The 15,403-nt window shown below is 42.4% G+C and overlaps 1 pseudogene across 1 annotated transcript in view; it reads right to left on the bottom strand.

Annotated features, from left to right (window-relative positions):
* The window catches only part of LOC310789162 (nephrocystin-1-like), a 63,224-nt pseudogene extending 48,663 nt beyond the window's left edge, over positions 1–14,561 (bottom strand). Inside the window, exons 1-5 of the transcript in view lie at positions 14,488–14,561; positions 14,238–14,298; positions 12,243–12,376; positions 10,951–11,137; positions 4,679–4,780 (exon numbers count right to left, since the gene is read on the bottom strand). The product of the transcript in view is annotated as a nephrocystin-1-like (transcript). The remainder of the gene's footprint in view (positions 1–4,678; positions 4,781–10,950; positions 11,138–12,242; positions 12,377–14,237; positions 14,299–14,487) is intronic.
* Positions 14,562–15,403: the final 842 nt, after the last annotated feature.

Here is a 15,403-nt window from a genome sequence, read left to right as displayed (position 1 = left end):
ACCACACTATGGAGCACTGCCTTGTCTGCCCTCTGCTGCCCAACCCTTGCAGCTCAGAAGACCTTGCAGAGTTTAATAAACACGCAAAGAACTGTGTAAAGAAATGGGAAACTGTCATATAACACCATGCTTCAAAGAAACGAAAAGAAGAAGACTATAAGTGACTGGGCAGTGTAATAGTATGACTATAAGTGAAGTGACTGGGCAGTGTAATATTATGACTATAAGTGACTGGGCAGTGTAATATTATGACTATAAGTGACTGGGCAGTGTAATAGCATGACTATAAGTGACTGGGCAGTGTAATATTATGACTATAAGTGACTGGGCAATGTAATAGTATGACTATAAGTGACTGGGCAGTGTAATAGCATGACTATAAGTGACTGGGCAGTGTAATAGTATGACTATAAGTGACTGGGCAGTGTAATAGTATGACTAGAAGTGACTGGGCAGTGTAATAGTATGACTAGATGTGACTGGGCAGTGTAATAGTATGACTATAAGTGACTGGGCAGTGTCATAGTATGACTATAAGTGACTGGGCAGTGTAATAGCATGACTATAAGTGACTGGGCAGTGTAATAGTATGACTAGAAGTGACTGGGCAGTGTAATAGTATGACTAAGTGACTGGGCAGTGTAATAGTATGACTATAAGTGACTGGGCAGTGTAATAGTATGACTAGAAGTGACTGGGCAGTGTAATAGTATGACTAGAAGTGACTGGGCAGTGTAATAGTATGACTAAGTGACTGGGCAGTGTAATAGTATGACTATAAGTGACTGGGCAGTGTAATAGCATGACTATAAGTGACTGGGCAGTGTAATAGTATGACTATAAGTGACTGGGCAGTGTAATAGCATGACTATAAGTGACTGGGCAGTGTAATAGTATGACTATAAGTGACTGGGCAGTGTAATAGCATGACTATAAGTGACTGGGCAGTGTAATAGCATGACTATAAGTGACTGGGCAGTGTAATAGTATGACTATAAGTGACTGGGCAGTGTAATAGCATGACTATAAGTGACTGGGCAGTGTAATAGTATGACTAGAAGTGACTGGGCAGTGTAATAGTATGACTAAGTGACTGGGCAGTGTAATAGTATGACTATAAGTGACTGGGCAGTGTAATAGTATGACTATAAGTGACTGGGCAGTGTAATAGTATGACTAGAAGTGACTGGGCAGTGTAATAGTATGACTAAGTGACTGGGCAGTGTAATAGTATGACTATAAGTGACTGGGCAGTGTAATAGTATGACTATAAGTGACTGGGCAGTGTAATAGCATGACTATAAGTGACTGGGCAGTGTAATAGTATGACTAGAAGTGACTGGGCAGTGTAATAGCATGACTATAAGTGACTGGGCAGTGTAATAGCATGACTATAAGTGACTGGGCAGTGTAATAGTATGACTATAAGTGACTGGGCAGTGTAATAGTATGACTATAAGTGACTGGGCAGTGTAATAGTATGACTATAAGTGACTGGGCAGTGTAATAGTATGACTATAAGTGACTGGGCAGTGTAATAGTATGACTATAAGTGACTGGGCAGTGTAATAGTATGACTAGAAGTGACTGGGCAGTGTAATAGTATGACTAAGTGACTGGGCAGTGTAATAGTATGACTATAAGTGACTGGGCAGTGTAATAGTATGACTATAAGTGACTGGGCAGTGTAATAGCATGACTATAAGTGACTGGGCAGTGTAATAGTATGACTAGAAGTGACTGGGCAGTGTAATAGCATGACTATAAGTGACTGGACAGTGTAATAGTATGACTAGAAGTGACTGGGCAGTGTAATAGTATGACTAGAAGTGACTGGGCAGTGTAATAGCATGACTATAAGTGAATGGGCAGTGTAATAGTATGACTATAAGTGAAGTGACTGGGCAGTGTAATAGTATGACTATAAGTGACTGAGCAGTGTAATAGTATGACTATAAGTGACTGGGCAGTGTAATAGTATGACTAGAAGTGACTGGGCAGTGTATTAGTATGACTAGAAGTGACTGGGCAGTGTAATAGTATGACTATAAGTGACTGGGCAGTGTAATAGTATGACTATAAGTGACTGGGCAGTGTAATAGCATGACTATAAGTGACTGGGCAGTGTAATAGCATGACTATAAGTGACTGGGCAGTGTAATAGTATGACTAGAAGTGACTGGGCAGTGTATTAGTATGACTAGAAGTGACTGGGCAGTGTAATAGTATGACTAGAAGTGACTGGGCAGTGTAATAGTATGACTATAAGTGAAGTGACTGGGCAGTGTAATAGTATGACTATAAGTGACTGGGCAGTGTAATAGTATGACTATAAGTGACTGGGCAGTATAATAGTATGACTATAAGTGAAGTGACTGGGCAGTGTAATAGTATGACTATAAGTGACTGGGCAGTGTAATAGTATGACTATAAGTGACTGGGCAGTGTAATAGTATGACTATAAGTGACTGGGCAGTGTAATAGTATGACTATAAGTGAAGTGACTGGGCAGTGTAATAGTATGACTATAAGTGACTGGGCAGTGTAATAGTATGACTATAAGTGACTGGGCAGTGTAATAGTATGACTATAAGTGAAGTGACTGGGCAGTGTAATAGTATGACTATAAGTGACTGGGCAGTGTAATAGTATGACTATAAGTGAAGTGACTGGGCAGTGTAATAGTATGACTATAAGTGACTAGGCAGTGTATTAGTATGACTAGAAGTGACTGGGCAGTGTAATAGTATGACTATAAGTGAAGTGACTGAGCAGTGTAATAGTATGACTATAAGTGACTGGGCAGTGTGATAGTATGACTATAAGTGACTGGGCAGTGTAATAGTATGACTATAAGTGAAGTGACTGGGCAGTGTAATAGTATGACTATAAGTGACTGGGCAGTGTAATAGTATGACTATAAGTGAAGTGACTGGGCAGTGTAATAGTATGACTATAAGTGACTGAGCAGTGTAATAGTATGACTATAAGTGACTGGGCAGTGTAATAGTATGACTAGAAGTGACTGGGCAGTGTATTAGTATGACTAGAAGTAGGGCTGCACGATATTGGAAAAAACTGACATTGCGATATTCCCTGCCCCTGCGATATATATTGCGATATGAAAAAATACAGATTTTCACCAGATTACCAGAATAGCTCTATTTTAAAGAAAAGAATACTTCTAGAATGATTGGGATGATTTTGTAGAGGAGTCCATCTGATTTTGGAGGGGAAATTAGGTATTTTAATGTTTCTCAACCACTGGGCTGTCGCCTATACTGTAGGCCTCAGAGCGTCATCTATCAGGGTGCATACACATTTTGACCAATGGATTTCCATGACTTAGGCTACATACATGAAAAAGTGAGTAAGTTATGACATTCTACTTTAAAATGTCACTAGCCTACACTTCACTTAGTGTAATGCAGCCTTTAAAACCAGGGAAAGACAACATGTATGCTGTATCACCATATTACCATATCCAACATCTAAGACCATATAGTCTCATATCACAATATTGATATACAATTGATATATTGCCCACCCCTAATATTGAGTGCCAGAATCTACCTCCCAATGATGCTATTTGCAGAAAAACATTAGATTTCATTGATTATAATCACTGCTTTCAACTTCTTTCGTTCTTCTAACGTTTCAATAAATCAACAATGAAACACCCCTGCCACTTTACACACTTGGTCTGACCCCCCGGAAACCCCCTCCAGAAACGACCAAGTGGTACACTCCGCATCTGCGGAGTTCCGGTTTTTGAGCGCAAGGCTGGCAGTACAGAGAGACGAGGATTCACATGCAGCCGACCGGTGACAAACAATTCATTCGTGAAAAGTAATAAATATACATTTAATTGCCCAGATATGTCTCTTCTCTTTTTATTTTCACTGACATGTTTTGTGTAAATAAGTCGCTATGTATGATTAACTCTACCGTAACGTTACTGCTATCATGTGATGCAACATCAGAGACTTGAAGGGGAGAGACAGCCACAGTGATAACACGGACAACTTCTCAGTAATCAGCCTTCGTGTCATTAGAAGTTGCGGTCTTGCTTTTTGGTGTTTCAAGAGTAAATATCTCCACTCCACGGACATGTTGAGTTACAGCAGCCAGCCTGCTGTATGCGAGTGCGCTGCAAACTGGACAAGTCCGCCTCCACAACCACATCGTTTTACAGACGGGCTACTGTCAGCAACGCAACATAAGCAAAAGATAATTCAATTTAGGTCTCTGTGCATGTTTGTTGTGTTGAAGCTAAGCACTAAATGAGTGAGTACAGTAGCGGGGCGTCTCTCTCCTTTGAGAGAGCCTGCATTTCACTCAGTAGGCTACCCCTAAAGTGAGAGTTTATCAAGCAACATGACGAGTTAATTTGCTTTTGACATCGCACGTCCTGCGATGTGACTATCGCGCATGCGCACATCGCAATGTCGATGTGTAAACGATATATCGTGCAGCCCTAACTAGAAGTGACTGGGCAGTGTAATAGTATGACTATAAGTGACTGGGCAGTGTAATAGTATGACTAGAAGTGACTGGGCAGTGTAATAGCATGACTTCAAGTGACTGGGCAGTGTAATAGGAGTGAAAATCAATTAAATAAACTGGTGTCATCAGTGTCATCTTGAGACACAAAATGGCTGGTTGACTGGTTGTGTACCTTCAGGTAGGTTTTAGGGACGACTCCTCTGTTGCCTTTAGTGTCCTGCGCCAGCCACCATCCATCTGCCGTCTTCCTGATGATCCTCAGCACCGCGCCCCTCTGAAACACAGGGCAACAAACCAGTTTGTGTGACTTCTCCCACATTATAACTTACAAATCTGCGGGATGTGACAAAAATATGCACAATTCTCGCAATCCCGCGCCAAATCATTGACTTCGTGCCTGGCAGCTCGGGTGCTGCACGCTTGAAAAATAGAACAGAAGCTGAAACTTATCGCTGCAGCCCGCGTGCTGGTGTGATCGGTCTCGCCTCTTAACAAGGACGCTGAAATGAAACTGCCTCCACGCTGCGTAGCTTCAGCATTGCTTCAGCATAGCTTCGGCGTATGGTGTGTCCGGGCCCTGCAAGTCAAAGTTGCTCCTTTGACTTACAGAATGCACAACTGTTCTATTCTAATCACTTAACTTTCTGCATTTCTCCTGCTTATTTATGAACCTTGTTACATTGAGAAATTCCATCAGCCTGTTTGATGGACAGGAAAGCTTTCAGAATGAATATCTGACTTGTATAAATGGATTACCAACCTTTTTTGATTCACAAAGTCACAAAAATCTAGGGACCCCAGAATTTCACTACATTGGTAATATCATAAGTATCATCATCAGTGACATCATCAATTGGGGTCGTGACCCCAAGGTTGGGAACCACTGGTCTAGGGGCTGATCTTCACCACACACCAAACAGTGGCTGAAAATAAAGGTGTGTAGTTGCCTTGCGTGAGTCCTATCAGCCCAGAGCCATAGAGATATAAGAGTTGTGTCATCTCCATTCACTCCAATGGACCAGTTGATTTGTTGTATTTGTTTGACCTCGCCTTAGTTCCTGGAAGTAAGTTTCTGGATTAAGCAGCAGTGTAGAGTAGAGTAGAGTGTAGATGTTTATTTAGCCTTTTATTTATTTTAACTATAGGCATGTAACATTTAACATGCTACTTGTGTTGTTTCTTGTCAATGTTCTTATTTGTATGTCTATATGCTGCAACTCAATTTGCCCTTTGGGACACTAATAAACTTGAACTTGAACTTGAACTTGAACTTGAACTTGAGTTGCAGCAGAATGGGCCGTTTGTGAGGTACTTTGAAAGGGTTTAAAGATGTTTAAAGATTACAATTGTATATTATCAGCTTTATTTGATGCATTCAAGCGTACTTCCTGGAACTGTTCCCCCACACACACTAATAGCTATGTGAGTCACGTGTCTATCAAGCATTTTGGACATCAGTTGGCACCACTCTCTCTTTAGCTCACTCACTCTGTATCAGCCTAGATTTCAGAATGATTCTACTAGGACTAGAACTGTGGAAACACTGTTTGAAGGGCGCGAGCGCCCTCTGCTGGTTGAAGTCAAGATGATGGACAACATTTTTAAGACCAAATAAAAAGGCCAAGATGAAAGAAAATGTCCTCTGTTCAATTGATCAAGTGAGAAACTTTAGGACAGCACGGCGGCAGCTAGACATACATGCTCCAATGTCAGCTTGATGAGGGGGTCCAGGGGAGTCCCCAGCAAAATTAGTCAATGGTGTGAATTCACTAGGATTTCAATGAGTAGTTAGCCAAAGGAGAGAATGTAGTGTATATACTTGGTCATAGCTTTCCCTCGCTCCTGTTATCTCCCCATCGACATTACATTAAATTATATTATATTATGTTATATTATATTTAAGCAATATAGCATGAGAGCCAGTGTGTTGTGAAGAATATATCCCCCTGATCAGCTGTTATCCCACGAGGCCGCAGGCCGAGTGGGATAACTGCTGAGCAGGGGGATATATTCCACAACACACGCAGCTCGAGTGCTATATTGCTTTTATAAAACGGTTTCCAAGTATGATAATATAATAATAATAATAATACTATAAGTCCGACTCCGACTGGCATGTCATTCTGATAGAGTCAGTTGAAACACTACTGTAAGGCGGGACCGCAAGAACATGCGGGTGATTTGATTGGATCGTTCTGGAGACTGAAGTTGACATTGGCCAATCCTGGCGCTTGCTGAGTAGCTGAGAGCTTTCTGGAATCCCCGACAGGCAGCTCCAGCCGCAGCGCTGCATTCTCAGCGCTTGAGAAGCTGAATGCTTTCTGCAAAGCCAACACCAACTAACGTTACGGGGTTAAATGCGGGGTTAAATGCGGGGTTAACAGCCTTTCTTTTGCAAAGAAGACATTAGCCCGCATCTATTCTTGTACAAAACATTATTTTCTGCGAAGTATTAGTAAAGTTATAAGCGAAGATCGATTCACAAGGATCTGACAGCTGTCTCCGCCATTTTTTTTTCCTACGTTGTCATTTGAGGTAAGCCTTTTATTACTCTCTTAGTAAGAGAGTTGCCATGGCAACCAATAACCCATGGCCATGGGTTATTGAACTCGGTTACTGGAATTATACAATGGCTGTGAACCAATCAGATTGCTTGATTTGAGAGAGCCGTTTTATAATATATTATATCATATTATATTATATTATATTATATTATATTATATTATATTATATTATATCATATTATATCATATTACATTATATTATATTATATTATATTTTATTATATTATATTATATTATATTATATTATAATCATATTATATCACATTATATTACATTACATTACATTACATTACATTATATTATATTATATTATATTATATTATATTACTTTTTCGGGGAGCTGCACGCCGGCAGGTTCGGCAGCTGCAGCGTGACAGCTTGACACCCGACCATGAGTTCCGCTTAACAAATAAGCATTTTTTATTTTTTATTTTGCAGTCATGCAAACACATTGAAGAGTGCCTTTTTGTCTCTTTTATTTATTTTTTACAGAAAACCTCTTTTTCATGATTATTCGAGAAGATGGAAAAACAATTGTTAGACCTGGTTATAAGAAGCCATTTTATAGAAATAGTGAAAGGGGCCTTAGTATTAAAATATTAGCGAGATGGTAACACTTTATTTGGATAGTCCACCTACACAGAGTCTACAGAGTATAGTAACAGTTTATTAGTTGAGATTGGGCCTGCACGATATGAGGAAAATCTGCGATGTGCGATAACATTGTTCAATATAGCGATGACGATACGACTTTAGCTATACAGTTCCTATGTCTTTCTGCTTTAATAATGCTAACGTAGACCCCAAACATAGCCTATGCCCACTGAATAAAGAAATGAAATACACACTGACTCTAGCTGAAACTACACACAGCGTGTTTGGGCTTTGGCAGAGGGGCGGAGCGCACTGTTGCAAGGGAAAGGTGTACGCTGGATTTACAACACAAGACAAAATGATCCGATGCTGAGTGGGAATGCATGACACATGTAAATAAAACTACTTTTGTTATTCATTGCGTTTCAGGCAGTCTTTGCGATGTGTTTATTGCGCATGTTCATATTGCGATGACGATGAAAATACAATTAATTGTGCAGCCCTAGTTGAGATTCAACAATTCAGCTGTTTGTCTTTGTCTGTAGGTTTTGTATGAAAAGCTTATTAGTTTACATTTAACAAACAGATTCTGTTTCTTCCTGTTCCACACACCTGCACCTAGTGTAACATGTATGTTCATAACCTGTTCCACACACCTGCACCTAGTGTAACATGTATGTTCATAACCTGTTCCACACACCTGCACCTAGTGTAACATGTATGTTCATAACCTGTTCCACACACCTGCACCTAGTGTAACATGTATGTTCATAACCTGTTCCACACACCTGCACCTAGTGTAACATGTATGTTCATAACCTGTTCCACACACCTGCACCTAGTGTAACATGTATGTTCATAACCTGTTCCACACACCTGCACCTAGTGTAACATGTATGTTCATAACCTGTTCCACACACCTGCACCTAGTGTAACATGTATGTTCATAACCTGTTCCACACACCTGCACCTAGTGTAACATGTATGTTCATAACCTGTTCCACACACCTGCACCTAGTGTAACATGTATGTTCATAACCTGTTCCACACACCTGAACCTCGTGTAACATGTATGTTCATAACCTGTTCCACACACCTGCACCTAGTGTAACATGTATGTTCATAACCTGTTCCACACACCTGCACCTAGTGTAACATGTATGTTCATAACCTGTTCCACACACCTGCACCTAGTGTAACATGTATGTTCATAACCTGTTCCACACACCTGCACCTCGTGTAACATGTATGTTCATAACCTGTACCACACACCTGCACCTAGTGTAACATGTATGTTCATAACCTGTTCCACACACCTGCACCTAGTGTAACATGTATGTTCATAACCTGTTCCACACACCTGCACCTAGTGTAACATGTATGTTCATAACCTGTTCCACACACCTGCACCTAGTGTAACATGTATGTTCATAACCTGTTCCAGACACCTGCACCTAGTGTAACATGTATGTTCATAACCTGTTCCACACACCTGCACCTAGTGTAACATGTATGTTCATAACCTGTTCCACACACCTGCACCTAGTGTAACATGTATGTTCATAACCTGTTCCACACACCTGCACCTAGTGTAACATGTATGTTCATAACCTGTACCACACACCTGCACCTAGTGTAACATGTATGTTCATAACCTGTTCCACACACCTGCACCTAGTGTAACATGTATGTTCATAACCTGTTCCACACACCTGAACCTAGTGTAACATGTATGTTCATAACCTGTTCCACACACCTGCACCTAGTGTAACATGTATGTTCATAACCTGTTCCACACACCTGCACCTAGTGTAACATGTATGTTCATAACCTGTACCACACACCTGCACCTAGTGTAACATGTATGTTCATAACCTGTTCCACACACCTGAACCTAGTGTAACATGTATGTTCATAACCTGTTCCACACACCTGCACCTAGTGTAACATGTATGTTCATAACCTGTTCCACACACCTGCACCTAGTGTAACATGTATGTTCATAACCTGTTCCACACACCTGCACCTAGTGTAACATGTATGTTCATAACCTGTTCCACACACCTGCACCTAGTGTAACATGTATGTTCATAACCTGTTCCACACACCTGCACCTAGTGTAACATGTATGTTCATAACCTGTTCCACACACCTGCACCCAGTGTAACATGTATGTTCATAACCTGTTCCACACACCTGCACCTAGTGTAACATGTATGTTCATAACCTGTTCCACACACCTGCACCTAGTGTAACATGTATGTTCATAACCTGTTTCACACACCTGAACCTAGTGTAACATGTATGTTCATAACCTGTTCCACACACCTGCACCTAGTGTAACATGTATGTTCATAACCTGTTCCACACACCTGCACCTAGTGTAACATGTATGTTCATAACCTGTTCCACACACCTGCACCTAGTGTAACATGTATGTTCATAACCTGTTTCACACACCTGAACCTAGTGTAACATGTATGTTCATAACCTGTTCCACACACCTGCACCTAGTATAACATGTATGTTCATAACCTGTTCCACACACCTGCACCTAGTGTAACATGTATGTTCATAACCTGTTCCACACACCTGAACCTAGTGTAACATGTATGTTCATAACCTGTTCCACACACCTGCACCTAGTGTAACATGTATGTTCATAACCTGTTCCACACACCTGCACCTAGTGTAACATGTATGTTCATAACCTGTTCCACACACCTGCACCTAGTGTAACATGTATGTACATAACCTGTTCCACACACCTGCACCTAGTGTAACATGTATGTTCATAACCTGTTCCACACACCTGCACCTAGTGTAACATGTATGTTCATAACCTGTTCCACACACCTGCACCTAGTGTAACATGTATGTTCATAACCTGTTCCACACACCTGCACCTAGTGTAACATGTATGTTCATAACGTGTTCCACACACCTGCACCTCGTGTAACATGTATGTACATAAATTGTCACATAGACTCTATAGATAATCTGCTTAGAGTTTCAGCCCAACGGGACCCGACTCAGCACGACGGGCTCGGGCTTCAACTTACTCGGGTCGGGTCGGGTGGGGTTTGAATTTTCAAGCCCGGTGAGAACTCTAAATCTGTTGAACAGTTGAATTGTTGAATGTCAACTACAACTAATAAGCTGTTGAAATGTGACAAATACTCTGTAGATGATTATTAGATGTTACCGATGAGTTCATGTCATTGAAGACTAAATCCTAATATTGTTTGTATGAATGTGATCATTTATTTATCAGGAAGTAACTCACCTGAACAGAAAGATCTCCTTCCTGTTCTCCTCTGAAGTCGCTGAGTGCTGTGTAGATACGAGGGTCAGACTGAGAAGGCGGCTTCACTGCTCTCTTCTCATCTTCATCATTGACGTCATTGTCATCATCGTCACTGTCATCTTCGTCATCGTCGTCATCTTCCTCGCTGTCTTCCTTGGAGGTGTGACTGTGGATCAAAACAAAGCATGTGGAAAAAGAGCCACACCGTCTAACACGACTTTGCAATGTTAATTAACCAGACGAGCGTCCGGCTAGTACACCGGTAGATTCCTCGTATAGCAACACAAGGGTCGCAGGTTCGAGCCCCTGTGTTACCTCCAGTTTGGTCGGGCGTACATACAGGCACAATTGGCCGTGTCTGCGAGTGGGAAGCCGGATTCAGGATATGAGTCCTGGTCGCTGCACTAGTGCCTCCACTGGTCGGTTCGGGGAGCCTATTCCAGGAGGAGGATAACGTAATCCTCCCACGCGCTACGTCCTGCCGGTGAAACTCCTCCTTCAACAAACCATGGTAATACTTAAAGCATATTTGAAGGCAAACTGTTACGTTACGTTTCTGCTGACATATTCACCTTATGTAGCCACGCCCATTTGACCCGGTTGTGTGGTCGTGTGACGACTTCCGGCAAAAAGAAAAAAGAAAAAGGCTGGCTGCTCCAATATCATCTAACTCTGAATTAACTAATAATTTAGCCAATTGTATGTAACATACCAAATAAAAGCAAACGGCAATGTCTAAGAATGCAATGCCATGTAACTGGCTCGTTAATTCTCGCATTCCAGGGAATTACGTTAACGTCTGCAGGTCTTATAGACGTAAGTGGCTCGAGCTGCGCTCGGAGGAGAGAAAACCATCTGAAGCTTTCTTTGTTGGAGTCCAGGTATGTTTTACAAGAAAGTGCTCGTCATTTTCGACGATAACGTTATCTGACCTGGCTAACAGTGGATACTCTGCTTGCTTGCTGTGTACCGAGCTCAAAGTAGTAGGCTACGTTCTTTGTTTTACCCCCTGCACTGTCCGCTACAAAAACAACTCTCTTATTAGACGTTCTTTTATATTTGGCGCCGTGACCACCGGAAGTGTTAAAACAACCCGGAATAATTTGGCCCACTCCCGCGTCTGAACATAAGCTGAATACAACACACTTATTTTGTTGCATGTTCTTGAAACTAATAATAACATATTTTGTCATATCGTCAAGAATATGGTTATGGCAGAAATACCCTGAAATACGGTGATATTATTTCAGGGCCATATGGCCCACCCCTACCGTGCAGCAGCGCTGGGTCCTGGAGGTGAAAGCTCCAGAGAGAGGCTGTGGAGATGCTCCATGAGGCCCTGCAGTCGTCTCTCCTCCTCCTGCTTCCTCTGCTCGTAGTTCCCCACCGGAGCCGGCTCATCGGCCTGACGGCAACACAGACAGCAGGTTATTGTTTCAGTTTAGGTTAACACTTTGAGTGCCACGGCCCTTGGGCAAAAGGTGCTGTACTGTGCCACATAGGCCGCAATGCATTTTAAAACAGTCATATAATTTCTTTAATAATTACTATGTAAACACTGAACACGCACAAATAACGATGAGACTCTCTTCTATCACCTGCAAAAAAAAGTTTATTGATCCCATTTTCCGTTCTTTAGTTATCAGCCGGAGAAGATAGCTTGATTTAACAAAAAAGAGCAGTTTTTTTCTATAAGCTGAGATAATGGCCCTTTTGTGAAATTAAACATTTCAAACACATCACTGACTCTGAAGCTAATTTTCTGATGTAGTCACACCTCAAAAATAATTTCCTTCAATAAAACAGTGAAGTCCAGGGAATTTTGTTTGGAAGAATAATATTTTTAGCTGTAACCAGCAGCGCTGGCCCCTGCGTGCGCTGCTGGTTGCAGCTTCTTGCTGATCTTTATTTGCTGCTGGTGGGCATCGGATATTCTGGCTTGCGTTTGCCAACCCTGTCCTGCTGTCTGGGTCTGTCTGGGTCAGTGCTGTGTGCTGCTCTGCGTGCCCCACCTCCCCCCCTCCTCCTCCCCCCCCCCCCCCGTTGTGGGAGGAGTGTCTCTCTGCTCTGCTCTGCTCTGCTGTTTTCTCTGCCTGTGCTCAGCACTGAAAAAGTCCGCTAGATCCAGCTTTTTTACAGCCGCGTGTACCAGCTCCCATGCTTCAAGTTGAGAATAATAACAAATCCACGGCTGATCATGCGAATGGGCTGTTGCAGCGACACGGAGGTGCTCAATTGTGATAGCAGATTGGCTGCTGCAGGGGCACAGCTAAACGTTATGCTTCAATGAAGCAGCTGCATACGGACGGATGCGATGCGATTTCCTTTTCCCCAATGACTTCTTCTGTGTGTTTCACTCCACGTTCTCTCATCTGGAGTGCGCTGTTGCCACCTAAGGGTTCTGTAAAATAGGTTAGACACATTCAATAGCTCTCATATTGTAAGAGGGGATGTAAGAAGCTGAGATGGACACCCCCCCGTCAAAAAAACAATTTCGAGTTATTGACGCCATTTGGCGTCGCTGGCACTCTACGGTAAATTTCTAATGACGCCATATGGCGTCGCTGGCACTGAATGTGTTAAGAGTCAGCTTTGATCAGACACAACAGAATATAGTAGGGTTACATCAAACTGTCTGGAAAAGACCAAAGAAAACAGGTCATATTAGTTGTTTGTCATTTTTGTGATGCAGAACTTGAGGCTCATTCTACTGCTGAACTCTTTACAGCTTATTTAGGCTTCAAGGAGAACTTCTGGGCGTCCTGGTGGCTCACCTGGTAGAACGCGCACCACAAAGGCTGTTCTTCACGTGTCCGACCCGGGTTCAAATCCAACCCGTGGTCGTTTGCCACATGTCATCCTCTCTCTCTCCCCACCTTTCCTGTCTGCCTACTGTCCTATCTGATCAAGACAAAATACCCCCCAAAATAATCTTAGAAAAAAGGAGAACAACACTGATTTGTTTTGCACATGATCTCACACATATCCCAAAACTGTAAACAATTTGCAGGCGTTCATTTAGTTTGACAGTTATTGAGAGTTGATTTGCATTCATTTAGTTTGACAGTTATTGAGACTTGATTTGAATTCATTTAGTTTGACAGTTATTGAGAGTTGATTTTAATTCATTTAGTTTGACAGTTATTGAGAGTTGATTTTAATTCAGTTTTCAGATATGTGTGAGATCATGTGCAAATAAATCAGCGTTTTTTTCTCCGGTGACGTCCTTTAAGTGTAATCTAAAAGTATGACAGTATGGCACTAACCTTGGTCAGCTTCTTCAGTGTTCCCATCATCTTCTGAGCCGAGGTCTGCAATTCTCGACACCTGTTTGTTAAGTGGACACATTGTCATGGACATCACATGTTCTGTTTGTTAAGTGGACACATTGTCTGTCTGCCTGTCTGTCTGTCTGTCTGCCTGTCTGTCTGTCTGTCTGTCTGCCTGTCTGTCTGTCTGTCTGTCTGTCTGCCTGTCTGTCTGTCTGTCTGTCTGTCTGCCTGTCTGTCTGTTTACCTGTGAAACGCCTCTTCAGTGGCTCCACACCGACTCTTCTGCACATCCTGCAGCAGACTGTCAACCTGGGTTAGAGAAACAGCCCAGAGCAGAGGTGGCCATTCGGGTCAAATGACTAGTACACACAGTTTAAAGACAAGCTGAAATGGGTCTGAGAGGGTCTGTGTGACGTATTCCCACTGAAACAGGCTAGAGAGGCGGGACATAGCCTGTGGAGGAGTTTGATTTGACCATTGGAAAGTGGGAGGGACTGGAGATGACGTTGGCCCATCCTGGTGCTTAAATGCTGCGTAGGGCTTGTTCTGCCCCCAAATCGAGTGGGATCCACATTATGGATCCCACTCGATTTGGGGCAGAACAAGCCGGCACCGCTCCGCACCGCAAAATTATGTATTTTACCGGACAAATCTGAAAGCTACCGGTCACGTTTCAATAAGTCTGTGTACAAACACAATATGATGTAAATACAGCGCTGTGGAGTGCGTAGACGCTGGCTGGCTCACTGCGCGAGCCTCGGAGCAGAGGCCCGGGAGGGTGCCTCCGGGCGGATAGCCGTTTCCAAGCCAAGGCAGAGTGCTGCTTGCTGGCTTGGAGCATCCAACCAGCCACAGTAAGAGCCGCAGTAAATAACAATATTCCTGGAATGCGAGTGTAACAAGGCAGTTACATGTCCTTTGCATTCTACATTAAATGAAGATATTACAGTTAATTTTATGTTGTATGTTACATACTTATTGGCCAAGTAGTAACAATTATGGGCTGGAAAAGTCTGCCCAGGTGGGCTAAATTACTGGCTTCCGTAGGAGGACTATCATATCTTTGGATCTGCAATCGGACGTCTGAGACAGGAGAGCGTCAGCCTTTCCCCTTTATTGCCTATTGGAACGCTATGTGCACGAGTATATTAAATATAATA

This window comes from Poromitra crassiceps, assembly GCF_964638095.1.
Source record: "Poromitra crassiceps genome assembly, chromosome: 14".
Classification (NCBI taxonomy): Eukaryota; Metazoa; Chordata; class Actinopteri; order Beryciformes; family Melamphaidae; genus Poromitra; species Poromitra crassiceps.
The sequence above is the reverse complement of the archived record's forward strand: the minus strand, read 5'-3'. Positions and strand labels throughout refer to the sequence as shown.